Here is a 25038-nt window from a genome sequence, read left to right as displayed (position 1 = left end):
AAATCATTACCATATCCCACAGCTGGGCTCCACTTGCTCCTGAATTCTTCACTCAGACTTTTGCATGAATTTCACTTGGGGCACTTAGTATTATACCTTCTATGGAGTTCATTACCGATATGATGTTCACAGTCACTAGACTATAAATTCACTAAAGGAAGGCTCACCAACCTCTGCTTCAACCATGTCTCCTTTCTTGGTTTCCCCAAAACAGTAACTTCAAGGCCCCTCAAAACTTACCTCAGTTATCTATAGCATTTAGCCTAATCCCAGGGTAAGAGTAGTAGCTGGGTCTTTGCCTTCACCGAGAAGATGAACTTTTTGAGGGCACATGGTGTTTTGTTTCCATATTCCCAACCTGAAATAATCATTTCTTCATAGGCTTATTGAATGGGTGGATTGATGGATGGACAAGTGAAGTCTTCTTAAATGCCTCCAACCAGAAGAAATCCCTCCCTTCTCTGAAAGCCAACAGCAATGTGCTCCTCCTTATGACTTTTTGTTGTGCTAGTAGATAGGTCTTAGTTTCCTTTCCAGACACTTAGCACCAGAAAGTTGTTGGAAATTATGGTTTAGGTAGGTGACAGAATTCCTGGCTCAATAATTATTTTCTAAATAAAAGAATCATCACAAAGAATGTAGCTCCTTTATGATGGGCTTAAGAGGAAGCTCCGTGTAATGGAAGGGTTGTGGTCTCCAGGGTCTCCCACTCCCTCCTCCACAGACAAGCAACCATCACTGTAACATGAGAGGCAGTTCATTATTCTGTTTTATCACCATAGACAAGCATCAATTCTTTCTAACAGAATAGGACAGGAATACGGAAAACTTTTTCTAAAGAAAAAAAATATTTTCATACAATACATTAGTTTCATACAATCACTGCATGTGTTCATTTGCCAGAGAAACCATATCCCAAACATTTCATTCTTCTCCTGTGATGTTTCAATACTGAAAGATAGCTATCTCATTATCATAGAGCCTGGTTACTGAAGAAGAGGATTACATTGAGATGCTTATGTCATAACAGAATGGTAGGAAGGTTTTTAAAGACCATGGAAATTATATGGCTCTAAAAATTATGCACGGGTCAGTTCCTATGTCATCAACTGGTAAGTTAAATAAATAAAGATAAAATTTTCCCTAAAGAAGCAATCTTCAGAACTGGGTACTTTATAGAATAACTCACATTTTCAGAGGAAAAAGAGGACACTTCTGAATATCTATTACATGTCCAATTTATCCTTCTGAGAAAGCATGCAAACAGGCTGCACAGCAAATCAGAATCTGAACTACAACTCGAACCTGCCCTATTCTATGTCCTCTATGTTCTTTCTCCCTATTCTATTAAACGTTCCTCACAAATATCTCATTTGTTGAAATTTCTTAAGTATATGACTTGACCTTATCTTTCACCACCACAAATTGCATTAGAGATATTATCTGTGCTGGTTAATTGAATTGCAGAGATTTGTTCTCTACATCTACGTCCAATTGGCATATTTATGACACTTGTTTACTTCACTGTTACTATCATCACATATTTCACATCAGTTTATAATTTAAACTTGTTAAATTAAACAAATTAGTCTTTAGGTAGTTGTCTTCTCCCTAAACACACAGCCTTGATAGCCTGATGGCAGAAAAGCAATCATGAAAACCCCAATAGAGTAGGTTCTGTTAGATCAACAGCTTGCTTGGTGGCCTGCCTCCAAGCCCCCAATCACTATGAGAAGATATGGACTCAGTTTTTCTCTTCTTCTCAGTGGTTAATTGGCCCTGTCATTACATTGTCAGAAACACTTTTCCTTGGCAATGTGATGGTCCCTTCTAAATAATTATAGTTGTGACACTGAGTGTGCAACTGGCATGTACATCAGACATTTGCAGATTGGAAAAAATCCTGGGAGAGTATGAAATATTTAAGTAGTAGAACATTTGCTATCAGTTTTATAAACACTTGTCAAAATAGCACCATTAAATTCTTTTAGATTAAATGAAAGTGAAGGAACAATAATTAGGCATGCAATTAGCCTTAAAAATGTTTGTAAGGTTTGTAATTAGAGTTAATTGCTATAAAATTCCACGTTGACTTGAAAAGCTGTTAACTCAATTGAAAATAAACCAATGACATTTTCAATGACTTTTTTTAATGTTAGCCAGGCACATAGGTTAGGGGAAATCCCCAACTGACTTAGTGACCCAGCTCATCCTAGCACCTGCTGGACCAGCTGTGTAGCCAGACTCTTCTTGCACCTGTGTTCCTTTCTGCTTTGTCCCCACATGTGTGAGATGTCCTATTCTTCCCTGACCACTACCTCCATGGAACTCCTGTGATAGAGATGCCTAAAGAAAATGATTCATTGGATTAGAAGCTGTGGAGTTGATCTTGCTTTCTAATTGGCATTCCATTGAGTCATGCCAGGGGTGAATCACTCTACACTTGACCTAACTTCAAAGCATGTCACTTTTATTTACCATAGCTACAACTATCCCTAAATACACGAGTTTTCTAACTTTCTTCTGTCCAAAGTTTCATTGAAATGTCATGACAGTTGTGACAGTTGTATGATAATGATGTTCAGAAAATCTGTCCTGAGTAACAAAGCATGGTAATGTCATTTATAACTTTATATTATAGAAAACAATAATTAAATCATGGTTCCTGTAATGTTTCTTTGCTGAGTTAATATGAATTGCTTCTTACAGTAGTCTTAAAAGAAAAGGTGGGCCTCTCAATCTCCATTTATTCTAGTTGGCAAGAGAGGTGACATAAGACATCCAGGAAATTATGTTTCTTTCATGCATTCATGTGTATATGTATCAATAACATATAATTAATTACCAATTGAACATGTATGTCCATTTTGACAGCAATTTCTTTAGTATAATTCATATTATTTATAAATTCCACATACTTTGTATGTTGATGATTTTTCATATTTGAGTGCAATCTGACCCTCTAAAATGTCTCTTCAGGATCACATGTGTACCATGACTAGTGTATGACACAGAGGCAATTGGCATAAGATGTTGTCTCCTATTCTATATCTATGTTTAGCATTTACTTGTGACAATATCAGAGAAGTAAAAATAAGACTACATCTAATTATTTGATACAGAAACTTAGTTTTGTGCTTAGTTCCTTTTCTAAACTTGATACTTTCAGATTCATACCTTGGTAATTATGTACTTGTCACACCAAAATTAATGAATTTATTCAGCAATTCATTTTTCAAACTTTTCCTCAACTACTGTTCTAGGCACACTTCATGTAATTCATGAAATCCTCACAACACTTACATGTAGTAGTCACTATTATGATTCCTATTTTGCCAGTGGAGTTTAAAGAAGTGAATTGCCCATCTGCACACAGCTAGAAAATGAAAGTCACTCAAAAAATAATTGAGACAACAAAGGCACCCTTAGCCTAATCTGTGACTCAGAAATTAGTATTTAGTCAAAGATTGTGGGCAGAGGATGAGTGCCATGGCACTGTGGACACATCATGTCATTTCCTGGAACTTTTAGCTAACTCTCCATTGCTTTAAGGAGGTTTTAGCTCCCCAGTTGGTGACACCAAATTTAGCCATTCCTCAGAACAGTAACTCTGCACCTCTTTTTCAAGGACCTAGAGTTGTGTGACTTACTGGAATACCATGATATAGTTCAGTAAAGTTTGACTTAAAGCCCAGAATTTTTTTGTTATTTTGTAAAATGAGCTCCAAATTCTTTACCAACCTTAGTCATCACCAGAAGTTGGCCAGGTAGTCACAGCTCAAAGACAACCAAAAGCACTATAAGAACAGAAGAGAAGCAGTCTCCTCATTACCCCAGGCCTAGGGGAAGGGTCCAATCTTATGCAAATGACACAAGGGTGGCATTCCTCAGAAAGGGAGGTCCCATGAACATGAATGTGAGCCAAAAAATGTGAAAAACTAATTAATAAAAAAGAAAAATATTTACCAAGTTAATAAAAATATAGTTTAATTTGCAAAAAAAAGTGAAAAAAAAACATGAAACTGATGGTTGCTTGGTCTATTTCAGATGTCAGTCCAATTCTAACCAAATTGCATTTTCTATGTTCAACTCCTTGGTTTCTTTTTTGTTAATTATTTTGTTAATTTTTATTTATTTATTTGAGAGTGACAGGCAAAGAGAGAAAGAGTGAGGTAAAGAGAGAGAGAGAGAATGAGCACTTCAGGGCCTCCAGCCACTGCAAACAAACTCCAGACACATGTGACCCCTGTGCATCTGGCTAATGTGGGTCTTGGGGAATCGAGCCTTGAACCGGGGTCCTTAGGCTTCATAGGCAAGCGCTTAACTGCTAAGCCATCTCTCCAGCCCAATTCCTTAGTTTCTATTGGGAGTCCAAGAATATTACTCAACTAAGACAAAAAAAAAAAAAAAGGAACAACAAGAATTCTGGTAAAAAATAATTTTCTTAATCAACAAGATTACAACACTACTTGAGCCACATTTTCCTTTCTGAAAGTAGAGAAAGTAATGCCAAGCATCTCCCTGGGAAGGCAGATCCAATGCAGCAAGCTGATCTTTAGGTACTCAAACAAGCCACATTATTTAACATGCAATTACCTTATTGTCCACTGTCTGGTTGACATTAAGAAAATCAAGATGGCCTGGGGAGATGGTTCAGTGGATAAAGGTACTTGCTTGCAAAGCCTGTTGACCTGGGTTTGATTCCCCAGTACCCATGTAAGCCAGATGTACAAAGTGGTACATGTATCTGGAGTTCATTTGCAGTAACAAGAGGTTTTGACATGCTCCCTATCATCTATCTATCTATCTATCTATCTATCTATCTATCTATCTATCTATCTATCTATCATCTATCTACCTACCTGTCTATCTATCTATCTGTCTGTCTATCATCTATCATCATCTATCACCTATTTCCTTGCAAATAAATAAAATAAAATATTTTTAAAAAGTAAAGAAGGGATGGAGAGATGGCTCACTGATTAAATATACTTGTTTGCAAAGCCTGACAAGCTGGGTTTAAATCCACATAAGATCAGATGCACAAAGTGATGCAGGCATCTGAAGTTCATTTGAAGTAGCTAGAGGCCCTGGTGTTCCCATACTATCTGTGTACATGTCTATTTATCTCTGATAATAAGCAAACAAAATATTTTCTAAAAGATTTTTAAAATGAAAAGAAAATCAAGAGATAATGAGAAGGCTGTTTTGCTCTTGAGGACTGGCCAAGGTCAGGGCTCTTTCAGTGCTGCATTCCCCATTCATTCAGCAACTGCCCAACTTAGGACTGCATGTATCCCTGGTCTTAATGTAATAGTGCAATTTCTTTAATATACCAGCATGGCCACATGAAATTAAGAGCCTAAAATGGTCACATCAGCATAAAACTGAATAAATAAAATGTATGTACAATGGAGTTTTATTAAGTCATAAATAGAAATGAAGCTATGCTATTTTCAAGAAAATTGGTTGTACTGGAAATCATTATGTTAAGGGAGATTAGCCAGATTTAAAGACAAATACTGACTTTTCTTTCGTATGTGGGAACTAGACTAAAATTTATAGATATTTTAACATGTTCAGCACATCCTTGATACTGGAAGACACACCTCTGGAAACTAAGACAACCTAATACTAGGACAGTATGCTCTTAGGAATATGCCCTAAATGTGTATGGTTTACATAGTCCTGTTGAGTGCCACGCGGAAATGGCACTATATGCAGGAAAGATGACAAAAATGCTTCACAGAGTTGCAGACACTCTAAGCTACAAGATCTCATAGATATTTAGTCTAACACACTCCTTTATCTATTAGCAAGGAAACTGAGGCAAGAACATGGAAAACTTGCTCCAGACTATACGGATAACTAATAACAACGCAAAGAACTCTGGTTCATTATTCAGTTCTCTACAGGATCTAAGAAAGCCCTCTACACATCTACCACACACACCCTCTGTATTATTCTCACTTTTCTGAAAGAGATTTGGAGTTGAAAAGATGGCATCTATCCTAACTTTCCACGTTCTTGATTAGCAAAAATTATTTCCTCTTGATGAGTAAGGCAAAGAATTGATCTTCTACTAGTCTATATGACAAAAAATTATCACCAGCTATTTGCATTTATGTCATCTATTAAAATCTATCAGAAGATTTTCATATTATGCTAAAATAACTGATTTCTTCCTTATTAGTATTTTTTTCTGTAGTTAGTTTTGAACAGATTATTTGATGCTTCCTAAACCATCAATTTCAACACACAAAGAATGAAGTGGTTAAAGGGCCAAATTAACTCAGGAGGTTTCTAGCTGAATGGAGTAATTGATTTCTGGAACAATCCACACATCTGGTAGGAACAATAAGATGCCTCATTAACAGACTTATATTAAACAAAAGAATGTCTGGGGTGTTACAGGCCACTGGTTGGACATGTAGCTTCTTTAGTCTAGCATCTGTTTTCTGGGGAAACAAGAGTCAGTAAAGGTCACTTAAATACAAATAGCCACCTGCCTGATGATCAGGAAAGCAGGGTCACTAAAAAAAAACCTTGAATAAAGAGATGTGCTTCTCTAACATGAATACTATAGAGATGCTATGGGTCAATGTGTTTGAGTCCTTTCTGCTTCTTTAATTATTTCTCTCAATGTTTTGTTGGTATTAACCTCTAGACAGTTCTGTTCCACTTAGTTTTGATTTCTCCATTGCTATCACTTTTGTACCACACAATGCTGCTAACAATCAACATATGGATATCACCCACTTCAAACATACTTACTCTGTCATGGTGCATTCAGTCACTGACTAGGCACCCCTGTGCATGTCACTGTGCTAGGTTCTCCAAGAGACACTGAAATAAAGAAGGAACAACTTATCCTTTCAGCTGCTTAGATGCTTGTAGAGGGAAACATACCAATCACTGACATGATAAAATGTTAGTGTTCAAAGATACGCTTCAGCCAAAATTTTAAAAGCTTTCACATCTTATTGCTACAGCACTATGACTTGAATTGTTTGCGAAATGAAGGTATAGATAACAGAAGGAAAGGTGAGAGATCTGATGAACATCAGCAGCTGCAATAAGGATTTCGAGGTTACTCCATGCCCTGTCTCTAAAATAAGCATCACCAAGGGACACAAGAAGAGGGATGAGGGAATGCTGTGCAAAGGTGAAGAAACATTTGCAAACATCTCTCTCCTTTTATCCAACTTCCTCTCCTAAAGCAATTTTAGCTCCCCTTTGCCCTTCTTAAGCCCCCTTGTAATAAGGAGGGTGGGGTAGATGTGTAGAGGGCTTTCTTTAGTTCCTGTTGAGAACTGAATAATGAAGCTTTACAAACAAGGCATGCTAAAAGCCCTTAATCCCAGCAGATTTAATAATATTCACAAGTACAGGTTTCAATGAAAAACACGAGAAGCATAAAAATTGTCTGCTACATTAAAAAGCATTAGTGGACTGTATGTAATAAGTTTTAGTTTAATCTTTTTAGGAAGCCCATAATACCCTGCATTAAATACAAAGCTAATCTTGTTTCCTCTGAAAGTTGACCTCAGCATATCATTCTCCTATCCATTAAAAGACAGGAAAGACTCTTCAAAATTTATTCTCCCTACTGGAAAACCAGGTGAGGTTAGCCAGACTAATTTTTCATAACATACATCTTACTGTTGACTCACAGTAGTTATCTTCCAGATTAAATACTCTTCTAGCAAGTCAATTTGAAATTATTTTTAGAATTGATGAAAATACCATATACATTTATCCTGTATCACAAGATATTTTGAAATATGTATGCACTGTGAAATGACTAAATAAATCTAACTAATATACCCATTAGCTCATATATTAATACTTTTTGTGATGACAACACTTAAATATGACCTCTTAGCAATTTTCAAATATACAATACATTGTTATTAATTGTGCATATGATGTTGTGCAACAGATCTCCAGAACTTATTCCCAGTCAAATTGTGCCCTTTGACCCAGTAACTTCCCATATCTGGTAACCGCCATGTCCATGGCCATGAGTTCAACTTTCTTACACTGTACATGTAAGTGCAAGCTCATGCAGTGTTTGTGTTTCTGTGGTAGCATTTTTCTTGATGCAATGCTCTCCAGGTCCATGTATTTTTTTTTAAGTTTTTGTTCATTTTTATTTATTTGAGAGTGACAGACAGAGAGGAAGAGGCACAGAGAGAGAGAGAGAGAGAGAGAGAGAGAGAGAGAGAGAGAGAGAGAGAGAGAATAGGCATGCCAGGGCCTCCAACCACTGCAAACGAACTCCAGACACGTGCACACCACCTTGTGCATCTGGCTAACGTGGGTCCTGGGGAATCAAGCCTTGAACCAGGGTCTTTAGGCTTCACAGGCAAGCACTTAACTGCTAAGCCATCTCTCCAGCCCAGGTCCATGTGTTTTATTACAGTCATAGGATTTGCTTCTTTTTTTTTTCTTTTTTTGTTTTTTTGAGGAAGGGTCTCACTGTAGCCCAGGCTGACTTGGAATTCACTATGTAGTCTCAGGGTGGCCTCGAACTCATGGCTATCCTCCTACCCCTGCCTCCTGAGTTCTGGGATTAAAGGCATGTGCCACCATGCCTGGCTAGGATTTGCTTCCTTTTTAAGGAGAAAGACTATTGCATTTTGTGTATTTGACACATTATCTTTATCCATTCATCCAATGATGGACCCCTAGGACATGTTTTAACATCTGACAAGCTTAAAATACTTTCTAATTAGTTGCAGGTATTACTTTTATTTCCCTTTCCATCAGTCTCTTTCCTTCTTCTTTATGTTTCCTATGATTTGTAGAACTTGCATCTTCTTCCCTGAGCTCAAGCTGCACACTGTATCCTCCTTTCTCATCTTTGGTGCCTGGCCAATTCACTGAAACAAATTGCTTTTCTATTCTGGGTCCTCAAGTCTCCCATGATGGAATCGTTATCACACTCATTACCTGAAACCTATATGCTTTCAAATCAACCTATATTGCTTTGCCAGCTGTGATGACTCTTCCTGTATTATTTGCTATTTCACAAATTTGGCCACTTTGTTTAGTTACAAGCTGGGGAAAATAAATATATCACAAAAGTTTCCTACCTCCATGTTATCCAGAATGTAGGGGGCTAGGAAGATGGTTCAGTGGATAAAGCTCTCACTGCTCAAGCTAAAGTATTCAAGTTTGACTCAAGTTGTCAGACCCCATGTACAAAGCCAGAAGATGTGGAGGGCTTCTGCAATCCCAGCACACTGACACTGAGGGCAAGATGGGAGGCAGAACCAGGAGCACTTCTTAGAACCTGGTGATGAGTGCAGGAAAGAACAGCAGGTAGAGAATCCATAGGGAGAAACTCAGGCTCACATGAGCTGGACAGGCGAGAATCCACCCAAAAGTTGTCCTCTTGCCCCCTCGTGCTTTGTCTCTCTCTCTCTCTCTCATAAACAATTTTAAAGAAATTTTTAAACCAATTCTCACTGTCAAAATGTTTTGTATTATATTGTGAGGCACAACCCTCCTTCCCGAAGGAGATTGACTGAGGCCTTAATTACCCAAGAGTGAACATCAATAACTCCACTGAGGAGAGCCCTCAGGGAAAGTGGAACCAGGAGAGACAGGTTTTAAGACTATAATCTTTGTAAAAAAAAAAAAAGTAATTATAATAAAATAATTTGTATTCTTTTAGCCATAGCTAATTGAAATATACTATCTGAGCAAGTACCTCACAACAATTCCTGGTCACTGCATAGGCCACAGTCATGTATGGCACACTCTGTTCTCTCAACCAGATCACTGCGCAGAGAGGATAGCAGAGTCCACAGCAGTAATGGGTGTAACCTTACAGGCCAAGGCACTAAGGGCTGAGCCAGAACAATTCTGTTGCAAGTGAACAATTCTGCCCTTTAAAAAAAGAAGGAAACTCTTAGTGAAAGTGGCTAGGAATAGACATCTTGTACAACAGCCAATCAAGAAGGAGCAAACACCCAAGCCAATATACCTGACTTCCCATGCTCACAAGAACTGTGCTACTTTGCATGAAAAGAAAGGCCAGGATTGATTACTATGAGGCTTCATTAGTCTAAGGATTCCAAATTATGGAGATAAAAGAAAATTCAGTTCATCTTAACCATTAATTAAATAGTTTCATTATGTTTCTTCTTATTATTATTATTTGTTTTTTTGAGGTAGGGTCTCACTCTGGCCCAGGCTGACCTGGCACTCACTATGTATTCTCAGGGTGGCCTCAAACTCATGGCTATCCTACTAGCTCTGCCTCCTGAGTGCTGGAATTAAAGGCATGCACCTCCACACCCAGCTTACATTTCTTGTTTTTCATACTGAGAAATCTCCTACACATTTATTGTGGAAGATCTTGATAATGCATGGGAAATGTGTTTATCTTTCATTTTAAAGAGGAATTCAGCTGTGTATTAGATATTTACATTCCATATAATACAGAATAAAGATAGGGTAAAAGGAAGGAACCATACTTGGAACTGGCATACAAGTGAGGCAAGTATGTACAGGGACAAGCACAGTTGTGTGGTGGGGAGTTGGAAGTGCCAGTCCCAAGAGCAAGGCAGAGAGCACATGCAGTAAACATCGCCAGCTGCTCCCAACCACTGTATACTCTTGCAGCCGAACTTCCTCAATCCCAAACAATCTCTGCTACTTTCTCCACTTTCAGACATTATTCTTGTCGTGAGATCTAGTTTGACCCTTACAGACTGATAATTACACAATTCTAAATGAGTTGCCATCACAGTGAAGGCTGATTGTATAAATCCACCAGGAATGTGATGGTCTCAAAAAGTAATTTCACACTGAGTATGTTGTTATTCAAGGAGAAGAAAACTGAACCTTGCAATTCACATATTCACATTCTACAATGGATTATTATTTAGTTATCAGAGACATTACACTTAACAGTTTTTAGCCTGTGAGCTTAGGAATCTTGCTACTTATACTATGGACGAAAGGGAGAATAGTGGAGATGTTGAGCAAAGGATGCAGTTTCAGTTAAACAGGATGAATAAGTTTAGTGATCTTACATGGAAGCCACAGCTACTTATAAAACTGTATATTTCAAAATTACCAAGCACTGATTTAAAATGTTTTCACCCCCCAAAAAGACAAGCCTGGAAGGGGATCCATTTTCTAGTGAGTTTTATTTAATCATTCCACAATGTAAACATATATCAGCACTCACATCATGTCCAATAAATATATACAATTTCTACCTCTGGACTTTTCAAAATTAAAAATCTAGAAAAATTAAAAACCAAAATGCTATATTTGTTACCAATAATATGTTCTTTTCTTGTATTTCCAGTTTTTGCTGTTCATTCACAACACTGTTGGTCATGAAGAGTGAAAGGAAATTTCATTTTTATTCTCACTTCAGTGTGAGCAATGGATATGATTAACACAGCTCTTAAGTCCTATTTGTTTTCCACATATTTCTGGTTACCTCATGAAAAGATAAGTGACTAGACTAGGGTTATGCAGTACAAAATGACACTAAAGTTCTCAACAAAATGAACACAGAGGCTGGAAGGATTGCTCAGGAGTTAAGGTGCCTGCCTGCAAAACTTAATGACCTGGGGTTGATTCCCCAGTACTCATGTATAGCTAGATGCATTGGGAGTTTGTTTATAGTGAATAAAGGCCCTGACATGTCCGTTCTGTTTGTCCCTCTCTCTCTTCTCTCTGTATCTCTTAATTTGCAAATAAATAAATGAAAATATTTTTAAAATAAAAAAATAAAAGCTGGAGAGATGGCTTAGCGGTTAAGAACCTTGCCTATGAAGACTAAGGACCCAGGTTTGACTCCTTAGAACCCACATAAGCCAAATGCACATGGTGACATATGCATCTGGAGTTAATTCACAGTGGCTAGAGGCCCTGGTGCATTCATTCTCTCTCTCTCTCTCTCTCTCTCAAAAATAAATAAATAAATAAATAAACAAATAAACAAACTTTAAAAAGAAAATCTAACAAAGTAAGACATTATGTAAAAGAACTAACACAGCAGATAACTTTCTACTTTCCACTTTGTTCCTTTCCACGTAATTACAACCTCATTCTCAGTCAATGAAATACTTTTTGTCAAAGGTCTGACTGTGCCTATAGTTCTTAAGGAATGCACCTTTCAACCTATACCAGAAGGAGACCTTGAATGTCTGATCCTCCTGCATCCACATCCCAAGTTCTGGAATTTAGACTGTCCGGAAATTCTGAGTGAGTCAATAATGCAGCCTGACCACAGGTGTCATATAGCTGACGTAGAGAATGCTTCTCAGCTAAGGTACAAGTGGTCAGACTACACCAGAAATCAAGTACCCTGCCTGCTTGGACTGATGTGAGGAGGAAACAAGGTTAAATAGGTCTCCAAATCAATTAGATGTTCAAAATATTAACTCAGGGAGATAGATTTAAATCCAATATAAGAATAAACTATTTATCTAATAAAGATGGCCAGAGACCAAACAGGCTACCTCAGGAAGCACAGAATTCCTCAGCCCTGAAACTGTGAAGCCAGAGGCATGAGACACCATTAATGGAGAATTACAAATTTAAAATATCATTACACTATATAGCCAGTATTTAAGGGTTCTTTGAAATTCTAGGAGTAATGGGAGTTAGCATCCCTAATGAGAAATCTGTAAAATTTTAAGCTTTTTAATGCTCAACAGTAATGTCTATATAGACATTCCAAAATCCAAAAAATTTCAAATCTGAAGCATGCTGGATTCAGCTATTTCAGAGTCCAGGATGCTAACCATTACACAATGAAACCTCATAGATTCAATTGTTTCAAATAAGTAATACTCAACTCATCTTTCTCTTATCTTTATTATCAATAGGCACCCTAAAGGAAGTACTGGAAAACTTCCAGCATTCTTAAATGAGGCCATTGCTTAGTTTACAACCTTTCTTTACTCACAAGTTAGTAACTCTTTCTAGTTTTTGTTGTTGTCGTTTGTTTGTTTTTCTAGGTAGGCTCTCATTTTAGCCCAGGCTGACATGGAATTCACTATGTAGTTTCAGGGTGGCCTAGAACTCACAGTGATCCGTCTACCTCTGCCTCCCAAGTGCTGGGATTAAAGTCATGTGCCACCATGCCTGGCTTCTCTTGTTGTTTTTAAGACAGGGTCCAATGTATGCCAAGTTGTCCTTAAGCTTACTATTCAGCTGAGGATGACCATGAACATCTGATCCTCCTGTGCCCATCTCCAGGGTTCTAAGATTACAAGTGTGGTAACTATTATTTTTCTGGGAATGTAGTAGTGCTTTCAGTGAGTGATGCAAGTAGCTAGAAAAAGTTCTCTGGATGGAGAGATGGTTTAGTGGCTCATGCACTTGTCTGCAAAGCCACGGACCCAGATTTGATTCCCCAGGACCCATGTAAGCCAGATGCACAAGGTGATGCATGCACATGGAGAGTTTGTTTACAGTGGTTTAAGGCCCTGGTGTGCTTTTTTTTCTCTCCCTCAAATAAAACTTAGATTCAATTATAAATAGAAAAAGCTCTCCTGTGCCAACCTCAACTAGATTTGAGAAAGCCATGTACAAGTATCTGCAGAGTTTTCCCCAATCCAACTAGTTCTCAGTTCTTGCTCTAGGCGATCACTTGTCCTCCCCAAGCCATGTTGCTAGGTAACTGGATGTCTCTTATCGAAACCAGAGTCCAGACTGTTTGCTATCAGTTTACAACCAATAGCCCTTGTTATTGCCTAAACCTAGCACACAAACTTTTGTGCAAAACAGCTAAGAAGATGCAAACATGCCCCATAAACCTCATACTCTGTAGTCTCACACAACAAAACAAGCCTCTCTCCTTTTGAACAGAAATATGCAATTGAACATCCTCTATCATTTTAGTCAGGAAACAGAGTCTTTTCATGAAAGTTTACTCCTGTAACACTATCTTCCTTTATACCACACACAAGAAGCAAAGCCTTTAGCAATCTTCAGTATTTTCAGCTCTTTATATTAAGTAACAATACTAATCAATTCCGAACTCAAGAGGAAGATGAAAAGGGAATGAAGCTCTACTGTCTTATGGGAAAAGGCATCTTTGTCACTAACATAAACAATCCTCCACTGGGTCTATTGGTCCAACTGCTTGGTATGTCATTTGCTTTTGAACTTCATAATATGGTGCAAAATATCCCACATTAATTTAACTCTACTCAGTTCCCATTGATAGCAATAATCTTGCTTCCTCTGTGCAAATAGTTAACTATTTTTCAAGGATATCATAGACTTGGGAGGTTGTCTTTCAGTCTGTGTAGAAGTTCACATCCAACTCATACTGGGTAGTGTATAGTTGAGCAAGTAAAATGCATTGCTGTTGGGGCTTGGGAGATGGCTCAGCATTTAAGAGTGCCTGCTGCACAAACATGAAGGCCTGAGACCCTGCGAGAGGTGTGGGGATTGGAGATTGGAGATTCACTGGGGCTTGTTGGCCAAAAGATAAAATAAATAAAAATGGTCAAAGCAACAACTCTGGACTGTTTCTCAAGGAAACACGTGGATGAGCAAAAGGAAGAGGACAGCTAATCCTAACCCTAACCTAACACTCTCCTCTGGCCTCTTCATGTGTTTAGACAGGTTGCACATATATGTGCATATACTATACCCACATCAAACACAACAAAATAATGCATTACTGTGCTGAGTAAATAGGATTTTTTCACCACTGTAAAATTACAGTACAAGAAAGAGGATGAAAATGTCCTAGGCTGTGGAAGCTGGTAGTATTATAGCTTTGATATTTAAGCCATCAAGTGTGTGGATTTCCACAAGCTCTCTCAACTCCCCCTCTATCTGTGTCACACAAAAATACCAACACAATCTACTATTGGGCACCTATGTTCTTACCAGACATAAGTGTAGATTTTAAATCACCCAATGTATCACCTTCTGCCCTAAAGGTCAAATAAACATTCTTCCTGATATTCACTGAGTGAGTGGTCAGCATAAAATCACACCAACTGCTTTTATTTTGGAGAGATAGCATATGTGGGAATTTTTGTCCTACATGCATATGAACAAGTGCCAGGATGTATAGCTTTTGTTTAAATGCATCCTCTGACAATGTCCCATTAACATTGTTCATTTATTCTTCACTTGCAAAAGAAACCCATGTTTCAATAGTGGGGAAATACTAAGGAGAAAGAGGCAAGATGTCTATTCAGGTCTCCCAGGTGGGATGCAAGAAAAAAAAAAATCTCTTTCCTGTCTTTTTGTATCTTGGATTTAATATACAAATCTATCAAATATCAAATCATTTTATTAATTATCCTGATTTTATCAAAAGGAAATTCGTTTGTCTTCAAATTTTGATTATTGGGGCTGGAGAGATGGCATAGCAGTTAAGGCACTTGCCTGCAAAGACAGAGGAACCAGGTTTAGTTCCCCAGGACCCACATAAGCTAGGTGCATAAGATAGCACATGCATAGACAGTTCTTTTGCAGTGACTGGAGGCCCTGGTGGTTTTTTTTTTTTCTTTCTCTCTCTCAAATAAATCTTAAAATTTTGTTTATTGTCTCCAATAGAAACCACACAAGTGTGTCCTATATTAATCAAACTAAGTTCTCTACATATTAAAATAAATACAGTGCCATTATTGGCTTTTCAAAATATTCAAATTAATTTTTATTTATTTATGTGTGTCCTCTCTCTCTCTTTTTCTCTCTCTCTCTCCAGGTCTCACACTGCTACAAATGGATGCACATATGGCTTTATGTGGATGGCTGGGGAATTGAACCTAGGGCAGGAGACTTTGTAAGCAGTCACCTTTAACCTCTGAGCCATCTCCCCAGCCCAACACAAAACCTTTTAATAAGATTTGCTATATAGGGCTGGAGGGATTGCTTAGCAGTTAAGGTATTTGCCTGGAAAGCCAAAGGACCCAGGTTCGATTCCCCAGGTCCCTCATTAGCCAGATGCACAAGGGGGTGTATGTGTTTGCAGTTTGTTTTCAGTGACTGGAGGCCCTGGCATGGCCATTCATTTTCTCTCTCTTCCTCTTTCTGTCAAATAAATAAATAAATAAATGAAATATTTTAAATATATATTTGTTTTATAATTATAAGTTACAATATAATATGAACAAAATTTCTTGTACACTATTATAAAGCAGTTTACATAGAAAATCCTACTTTAGGTAAAATTCAAACAAAATAGATCAAGAATTCCCTACTAATATAATGATATGGTAAGGTAAAATTAATCCAGTTCCTGAGGCATGAACAGAGCTGAGGAACAGAGAAGGACACCAATATGTCAGCAATATGGAAGGGACAACAGGAAATAAACTAAGCCATTCATTGCCATCTCCATCAGCAAGAGAAAGCATTGCCATCATGATTAAATTATCTTTCTAGCATTTCGGTGGCTTCATTAAAAGTGATATTGGGGGTGGAATTTGAGGTAGGATCTTACTCTAGCCCAGGCTGACCTGGGATTCATTATGTGTTCTCAGAGTGGCCTCAAATTTATGGCAATCTTCCTACCTCTGTCTCCCAGGTGCTGGGATTAAAGGCGTGCTCCACCATGCCCATCTAAAAGTGTTATTTTTAACCTCTCCATTCGATTTTACTACAAAGCCCTGCAGATGTTTGTAAGATCCTTGGGGGTCTTTTGAAAACCTTAAATCCATTTATTTAATTTCTCAAAATCTCCCTTGCACATCTGTTCCTCTTTACAGTCAAGAAACTGGGCTCCCTCACACATCTGAAGCAGGAGTTCTTTGCCTTAAGTAATGGTGACTCTGAATTCAATGTTCTTCATAGTTATAAGAAAAACTACCATGTCACTGTAAAGTGGCTGTCACCCATGGCCATTCCCTCCCCCATCCTATTGCCTCAGACAATGTGATTGTAACTATGACCCAGGGCCTCACTTCCCAAGCTGTACTTCCTCCTCTTTCTTCCCAACCTTCTAGTCCTACCTGCATTTCATGATACTGGGTCTTAAACCTTTTTACAATAGTGATGTTCCCTGAGTGGGCTCTTGGGATTTCAAAGGAACTGTTTTTCTGGCCCTAGGATTTTCCAGAATACCTGGTCCGCAGTAACCTCACTGTTGAACCCAAGGAACAGTACAGGGCCCTAGGCAGGTGACTGTCACCCAAACTCCATGCTCTTCAGGGGAATAAATAGTACTTTAAACTGGTATCACCCTTACCAGATCTCAAAGTACCTCTATGGAAATTTCAATTTGATCCTTATAATTATCCTTGTTTAGGGTCAAAGAGAGCAACTATAATGCCACTGACATGTTATAAATGAAAACTAGAGACATAGAAGATGTCCCAGGGATAGAATAATCAAATGGGGCTTCAATATGAAAGTATTCCTTTCACCAAATCTGCAACTACTGTTCCTAACAATATGTGGTAATAATAGCAGTAATAACAAGAATAGCATATGAATAGTAATTATGAGTTCAGGCAGCATGAAATCAGTGTTTGAAAATTAAGTGGGTTTTTTTTGTTTGTTTGTTTGTTTTTGTTTGTGTGTTTTTTGAGGTAAGGTCTCGCTCTAGCCCAGGCTGACCTGAAATTCACTATGGAGTCTCAGGGTGGCCTCAAACTCATGGCAATCCTCCTACCTCTGCCTCCCGAGTGCTGGGATTAAAGGTGTGCGCCACCACACCCGGCCTGAAAATTAAGTTTTTAATTTCAGTTAATTATTCAGTAACAAGTATCTCCTTTTGAATAGCATCCACTACATAATTTGTAGGGCATAGTATAATATGCAAATTCAGATCTCTATTAATAAAATATATTGATGATTTCAAAATAATGATAGCAGAGAATTAAACCAAGCATGTAACCTGTCTAAACTGTGAAAGGCTAGGTTGCAGTCCCATTGAGTTCATCATCCAGAAATCCCTGAGTATTCAGGAGCTGGCTCAGTGGATAAGAGCTTTCCACACAAGCATGATGGCCCAATTCACTGCTATTCATTCTTAGTTGTCCTACATATGATTCTCCAGCACCCAAACAAGAAAAGTAAAAAGTCGGGTGTGCCCATGCACACCTGAAACCCTATTCCAATAAGGAATAGAGAGAAGAGACTTTCTGGGATTACTGATCAGCTTTGGATTCAGTGGAGAGACCTTGTTTCAGTGAAGGATGCATCTGCACACACACGAGTATACACCACACCACACATCTTATACCTACCAAAAAAGTCCCTAAGTCTTAGTGTCATGTTTAAGTGTGGGGACAGCTCCCTTTTTCATTTCATTCAGGACAACTTTTTAAATTTGGTACCTCCTACAAATCTCTTATATCATGCAGAGTATTATTAGAAAAGGTGATGTGTTCCAAGTCTTAGATTACAAATCTGGTTTCCATTTCACTGATGCCGAAGATAAAATATTTCTGATACAATACTGATATGTCTTGCCGACCTTCTAAAATATTATGCAAAACAGCATGAGGTAAGCAGCTCAACATTCATTATTTCCTCTTATACCCTTTATTCAAGAAAATAAATGAAACCATGACAAAAAAGCAAGCTACCTTTGTCAGTCCACATGTGAAGAATAAAAACAGTCAGTCAGTGAAGGCACAGTGACAAGATTGTGCTAAGGGGTTCTTATTCTGGGGAGATGTAGTCTTTCTCCAGCCATGGCTCCATCTATCCCTATTGTTCTTGAGCACTCCCACCTATGAACCAGGAATCCAATACAGAATGTGCAAGGAAAAGCAGCAAACATTAAGAAGTATAATGTGATATTACTTAAGAGGTCTAAGATGACATTTTAAATAAGAGCTATATTTTAGGGTTTTTTTTTCCTAAATACAATGCACAGAAAAGGTATTTTCACTGCTGTTCACATTCCCAGGCCTTACATACTGTTTGGCTTTCTGCCCTACAAGAAACCCTTTGCCTTAACAAATGAATTAGTGCATTTAATCAAGTCTGAGATGCATTTTTTCATATTTTCACACCCATGAAATCATAATGTACTTTAAACTAATAAACTGCATCTTGCTGTTGCAGTGGGCCAGGAGGCAGATAAATGGGAGGTGCTATTATCTGTATATGTTCAAACTTGTCATGGCTCCTGTTATGAAATATAACAAACATAGATGAAAGTAGAGGGGGAATAATGAGATTGGAAAGGATTAAATAGGGATGGCAGAAAAGGGGATAGGGAGAAGGGCTAACTCCAAATAAGCAACTATGAAAAAGCCACAAGGAAACCTATTATATAACGCTATTAAAAATAATTTTAAAGGGGCTGGAGAGATTTCTCAGTGGTTAAAGGCCCAAGGTTGCAAAATCTGATGACCTGGGTCCATCTGCAGTGGCAAGAGGCCCTGCTGTTCCCATACTCTCTGTCTGTCTATCTGTCTCTCTCTCTCTCTTTTTCTCTGTATTTATATATGTGTGTATGTCTTTCTGTTTGCAAATATATGAATAAAATATTTAAAAATAATATTTTGAAAGAATTTTCACAAGGGTGTCTTGCACAGTTTGATAATGCTGATCCCAGAAAAGTCACAATTCCAGGCATGGGATACCTTACTATGAGTTGTTGATCATGGAGTCTCCTTAGGCCCCCCGAAACAATACAGCCTATTGCCACTGCTCTTAGTTGCCCACCATAACTAAATGGTAAAAACCTAGTACGTAAGATACCACATGTTTCAGCTGTAGGACAGAAAAACTGAGCTGGAACTGAACTAGAAGCCTCTTCCCTGCTAGCTAGATTCCAAAATGACAGGAGTTGCTATGCAGGCCTCTAGAGAGAAAAACTACAGGATGTGTCTATGCACACATCCTGTGTACTCTGATTTTCCAGGAAAGATGTGCCCACTGGTACACTAGTGAAATCATAAGACAGTGTTGGGGTAACCAACCTACTTTCTACTTTATAGAATACCATATATGGTTCATAAAACTGATCACAAGTGTGTGGCTGGTAAATAAAAGACCCTAGTATGAGCCGGGTGTGGTGGCACATGCCTTTAATCCCAGCACTTGGGAGGCAGAGGTAGGAGGATTGCCATGAGTTCAAGGCCACCCTGAGACTCCATAGTGAATTCCAGGTCAGTCTGGGCTAGAGTGAGACCCTACCTCAAAAAACAAACAAACAAACAAAAGACCCTAGTATGGAAGCTACTACTGTTTTGTTTTGTTTGGTTTGGTTTGGTTTTTACCAAATTGATATGTTATACCCATCGAAATTCTTCCTAACTATTTATGTTTATGCTGACAGAGGAGTGCTGCTCTCACTTTTGCTCAGGGAAGCTTCTTTTTGCAGTTACTGCAGAAACTCATAAGTGGTCAAAGTGCTGTGACTATGGAGTAGTCGGTGCTAAATGAGAAATCTATATCACCCTCTTCATGGCTCAGAAAACGTTGCAGAAAAAAATATAAGATCCAGAGGAAGGGTAGTGGTGTGGAATGCTTTCTTCCTTAGTACATAGCATGACCATTCCATTCATGAACATACACAGAAGCTGTGGCTATCTGCACAAGACCTGCATTCCATCCTGAGTGGGGGGCACAAAAGACCCTTCCCCTTCCTGGGGAGCTTTAAACAATTGATGATTGCTGGGGGTGGGGAGAGATGCTTACTTCAGTGAGGTAGCTGCTGTTAAATTGCCCATGTTCGGTTAAACAACCTCATACCCATGATTCATGCACACAGCCCTAATTAAAGTCATTGAGTAAAAAAAGAAGGTATAAAAAAATGAACTCAGATACTTCTAAATGTAAATCTGATTTGGCTAATTCTTTTGATATGAGCAATACCTTTGCAAATTAAATTATAATATGAGTATTTAGTTCCATAGCCCATGTTTTAATTGGGTTGTTTGATTTCTTATGATTAAATTTTTGAGTTTTCTGTATATCCTGGATATTAATCCTCTATTAGATGTATAGCTGGCAAAAATTTTCTCACATTTTTCAGGTTGTCTTTTTGCACTATTCATTGTACCCTTATTCATACAAAAGCTTTGCAATTTCATGAGGTCCCAGTGGTTAAGCTGTGATTTTGTTGCCTGAGAAATTGGGGTTATATTCAGAAAATCTGTGCCAAGACCAATATGTTGAAGGGTTTCCCCTATTATTTCCTCTAGAAGTTTCAGAGATTCAGGTCTGATATTAAGGTCTTTAATACATTTGGACTTAATTCTTGTGCATGGAGAAAGAGAAGAATCTATTTTCATCCTTCTACAGATGGAACTAAATAGAGAGTTCTCAGAAGAAGAAACACAGATGGCATATAAACATCATATATACAAAATAAATGTTCTATATCCCTAGTCATCAGGGATTCCATCTCACTCCTATCAGATTGTCTACCACCATGTAAACAAATAACTATAAATGCTGGCAAGGATGCATAAAAAAGTAACCATCCTACACTGTTGGTGGAAATGCAATCTGGCCCAGCCATTGGGGAAATCAGTGTGGAGGTTCCTGAGACAGCTAAAAATAGATCTACCATATGACCAAGCTCTACCACTCCTAGGCATATATCCTAAGGACTCATCTCACTACCTTAGATATACCTGCTCAACCATGTTTATTGTCATTCTATTCACAACAGCTAGGAAATGGAACCAGCCTAGATGTCTCTCAACTGATACGTGGATAGTGAAGATATGGTACATTTATACAATGGAGTTCTATTCAGCGGTAAAGAAAAATGAAATTATGAAATTTTCAGGAAAATGGATGGATCTGGAAAGGATTATACCAAGTGAGGTAACCCAGGCCCAGAGAGTCAAATGTCTCATGCTGTCTCTCATATATGGATCCTAGCTTCAGATGATTGGACTTGCATGTGATTAGGAAGAAAACTCAGTAGCAAAGGCCAGTAAGCTAGAAAAGAGTTATGAAGAGAAGAGAAAGGAAGGGAAGGGGGTACTTAATAGGATGGTATTGTATATACATAAGTAGAAGACTAGATTAATAGAGGTGAAAAGGCCTAAGTGAGGTCATGGGAAGAGATTGAGTAAAGGAAAGGTGGAGGGAGGGCTTATCAAAACCTAAGAGCATATAAATAAATCATATGGAAACCTATTTTTTTTTGGACAATGGAACACTCAGGAGCTATAGATTGTTACTGGAAAATTTTCAGTGTAGGGATGGGATACCTGCCAGTGAGTTGTTGGCCAGGAAGGTCCCTGATGCCCCCAAAACCTTACAGGCCATTGCCGAGGCCCTTGGTTTCCCACCAGGAACAGATAGTAAGACCCTATTTCTGAAGATTGCACATACTTGGGCTGCAAGACCACCGAGAAATCCTGCTGGAACTGAACTGATAACCTCCTCCATGTAGACCAGCTGACAGAAAGCTGGAAGAAGGCTTTTTGCATGCAGTTCACTGGAAGAGAAAGAAATCACCAGTGAAGATACTCAACAGGGGACACTGCAAGCCTAATATTTGGGCAGCCAGGCCAAATGAGCCAACGAGTGCAATAGTGGCACCTCTGTCATGCTGGAAACCAACTGCCCCTTAATTGGACTCGAGGCCCACTCCATGGGAGAGAATATATCCCTGATACTGAAAACTTACAACAGGGGTAGTCATGAGCCCTAGGGGTGTAATATCTGCTGCAGTGTGGCTAAATGTATATACTATGTTTATCGAACTGCCCAGTAAGCACTTCTCTTAATGTTCATACCCTTTTATTAATGCTACTCTCACTTTTGGTAGAGAATCTTCTCTTTTCAGATGGCAGTGACCTTGGATGACTCAGAAGGCATCATGGTGCTGGGAAGAAGTGACAAGAGTGCTCAGCACAGCAATATTTCTCTTACACCTTCCAAGGCTCAGGGTCCATTGCAGAAGAGGGGGCAGAAAGAATTTAAGAGGCAAAGGAAGGGTAGGACTCCTTACAACGTGCTATTTCAGACACAAAATAGCCTGGATATCCATGACCTCATAGTGCCTGCTACTTACACAAGACCATCATAACAGGAGGAAAAGATGATGACATCAAAATAAAATAGAGACTGATTGAGAGGAGGAGGGGATATGATGGAGAATGGAGTTTCAAAGGGGAAAGTGGGGGGAGGAAGGGCATTACCATGGGATATTGTTTATAATCATGGACGTTGTTAATAAAAAAATTGCATTTAAATGAAAAAAAATAGTTTGGATATAAGGGCTTGCTATGTAGCACAGGATGATCTAGTTCTGCCTTTTCCAAGTGCTGGGGTCATAGGCACATAACACCACTTCTGGCTAAATGTAATTTTCAACAACAGGTCATTATGTGATTTTTTTAGCTCTCTCTTGGACACTCATTCACTTATTTTCTAATAGGTAGTGAGAAAAAAATTACCTGAGTTCTTATACCTAAAAAATGAAATACAAAGCTTGGGATGTTGCTCAATGGTTAGAGAACTTGTCTGGAATGTGTGGGGTCCTCAGTTCAACACCCAATGCCACAGCAGAAAAAAAGGGGAGGGTGGTGATTGCTTCATTAGAAATAATTGTGTTCTTCAGAGGCAAACTGATTTCGGAAAAATAAACTCATATTCACTTAAATATATTTCCAGACTATTTTTATTTTTGAAGATTTTTTACCAAAATGTATTATTTTTATTTTCTTCTGACAAAATGTTTACTGTTAATGTTAATTTAATCATAATATTATCAGAGGCTTGCAGTCACAAGAAACCTTATTTCCATAGCTGTATACTTTCTGTAAAGATATATGCTATGGAGGCAAATCTAAATACCCTAAACATAAAAAAATATTTTGAATAAATTATGTGATGAAAATTGAGTGGAATGGTCATTTCAATGAGATTAAAATTGGATAGAATTTCTCACTGCAAAGGAAGTCCTTACTCATTGTAGGATTGTTGTCTTTTATGTCAATATTGATGAGTATCAAGTCAGTATGATATTTCATTTTATTTTATTGAATGTTCATGGGAAAAATATTCAAAGGTCTAAGTATTGACAACAGGCTGGAAAGTATAACTTTGTAAATATGTGAACTTATAAATTCAGATGTTAACTTGATGAAATATATGTGAGGCCGATAATTCTCCAAAATAATTTAAAGTGGTGAATAGTTAGAAGTGTGAATACTACTGCAAGAAAAAAAATGAATAAAGAAAATACATTATAAGTGGAGCCCAGAAGCAAAAATGGGGGCGGGAAAAATGTTAAAGAACAGTTTAATTTCATTCCTACTTTTATTTCACAATAGAGTAGAAAATACCACTATAGTGTGATGTAATGTACCTAATTTGCTGGGACAGCCATACAGCTGTTCAGTGGATTAAGTATTTGCGGTAGCTGAGCATAAGGCATAAATCCTGTACTTACTCATTATGGCCACTAGATGGCAAATACATCCTGGGCATGAAGCCTCTTCCTATTCCTTTGCACTCTCAATCTGGAGAAAATAAAGGAATACTAATGACAGCAATAAAAACAGCAATGACAACAAGTACCATATGTCTGGGATATTTCCTTTTGCTAGGGATAGTAACAAACCCTTATCATGTCTGAAATTTTCACAAATGACTATAATCACCACATATTGTATATATGTGTGGATATTGCCAACAAACAGTTTAAAAAATAAAATTTAAAAGTTAAAAAAAAAAGAAAGAAAAGAAAATGAGCATGAGCCAGGTGTGGTAGTGCACACATTTAATCCTAGCGCTCAGGAGGCAGAGGTAGGTGGATTGCTGTGAGTTTGAGGCCACCCTGAGACTACGTAGTGAATTCCAGGTCAGCCTGGGCTAGAGAATGAGACCTTACCTTGAAAAAGAGGGCGAGAGAGAGAGAGAGAGAGAGAGAGAGAGAGAGGGGGAGGGAGGGAGGGAGGGAGGGAGGGAGGGAGGGAGAGAGAGAGAGAGAGAGAGAGAGAGAAGAGAAATGGCCTTATGGATGCCAGTTCTCATTATATTTAAAAAAGAATCCTATATCATTTATAGCACATGAGGAAATATAAGTAATCTAGATATCACTTAAATTGTTGAGAGGATGAGCATTGCCTGTATATGCAAATATGAAGTGCAAATGAGTGG

At 38.2% G+C, this 25038-nt stretch overlaps 1 long non-coding RNA gene across 4 annotated transcripts in view; it reads right to left on the bottom strand.

The window, feature by feature from the left end:
• Nucleotides 1–25038, bottom strand: part of LOC123456723 — a 68019-nt gene that overhangs the window by 29726 nt on the left and 13255 nt on the right. For 3 of the 4 annotated variants that reach the window (XR_006634638.1, XR_006634639.1, XR_006634637.1), the window contains 2 exons: nt 24329–24398; nt 6775–6846 (listed from right to left, as the gene is read on the bottom strand). This is a non-coding gene — a long non-coding RNA (uncharacterized LOC123456723). The remainder of the gene's footprint in view (nt 1–6774; nt 6847–24328; nt 24399–25038) is intronic. The other variant, XR_006634640.1, reaches the window with a different exon arrangement.

This window comes from Jaculus jaculus, chromosome X (genome assembly GCF_020740685.1).
Source record: "Jaculus jaculus isolate mJacJac1 chromosome X, mJacJac1.mat.Y.cur, whole genome shotgun sequence".
Taxonomy (NCBI): domain Eukaryota; kingdom Metazoa; phylum Chordata; class Mammalia; order Rodentia; family Dipodidae; genus Jaculus; species Jaculus jaculus.
This window is presented reverse-complemented; position numbering and strand designations above follow the sequence as displayed.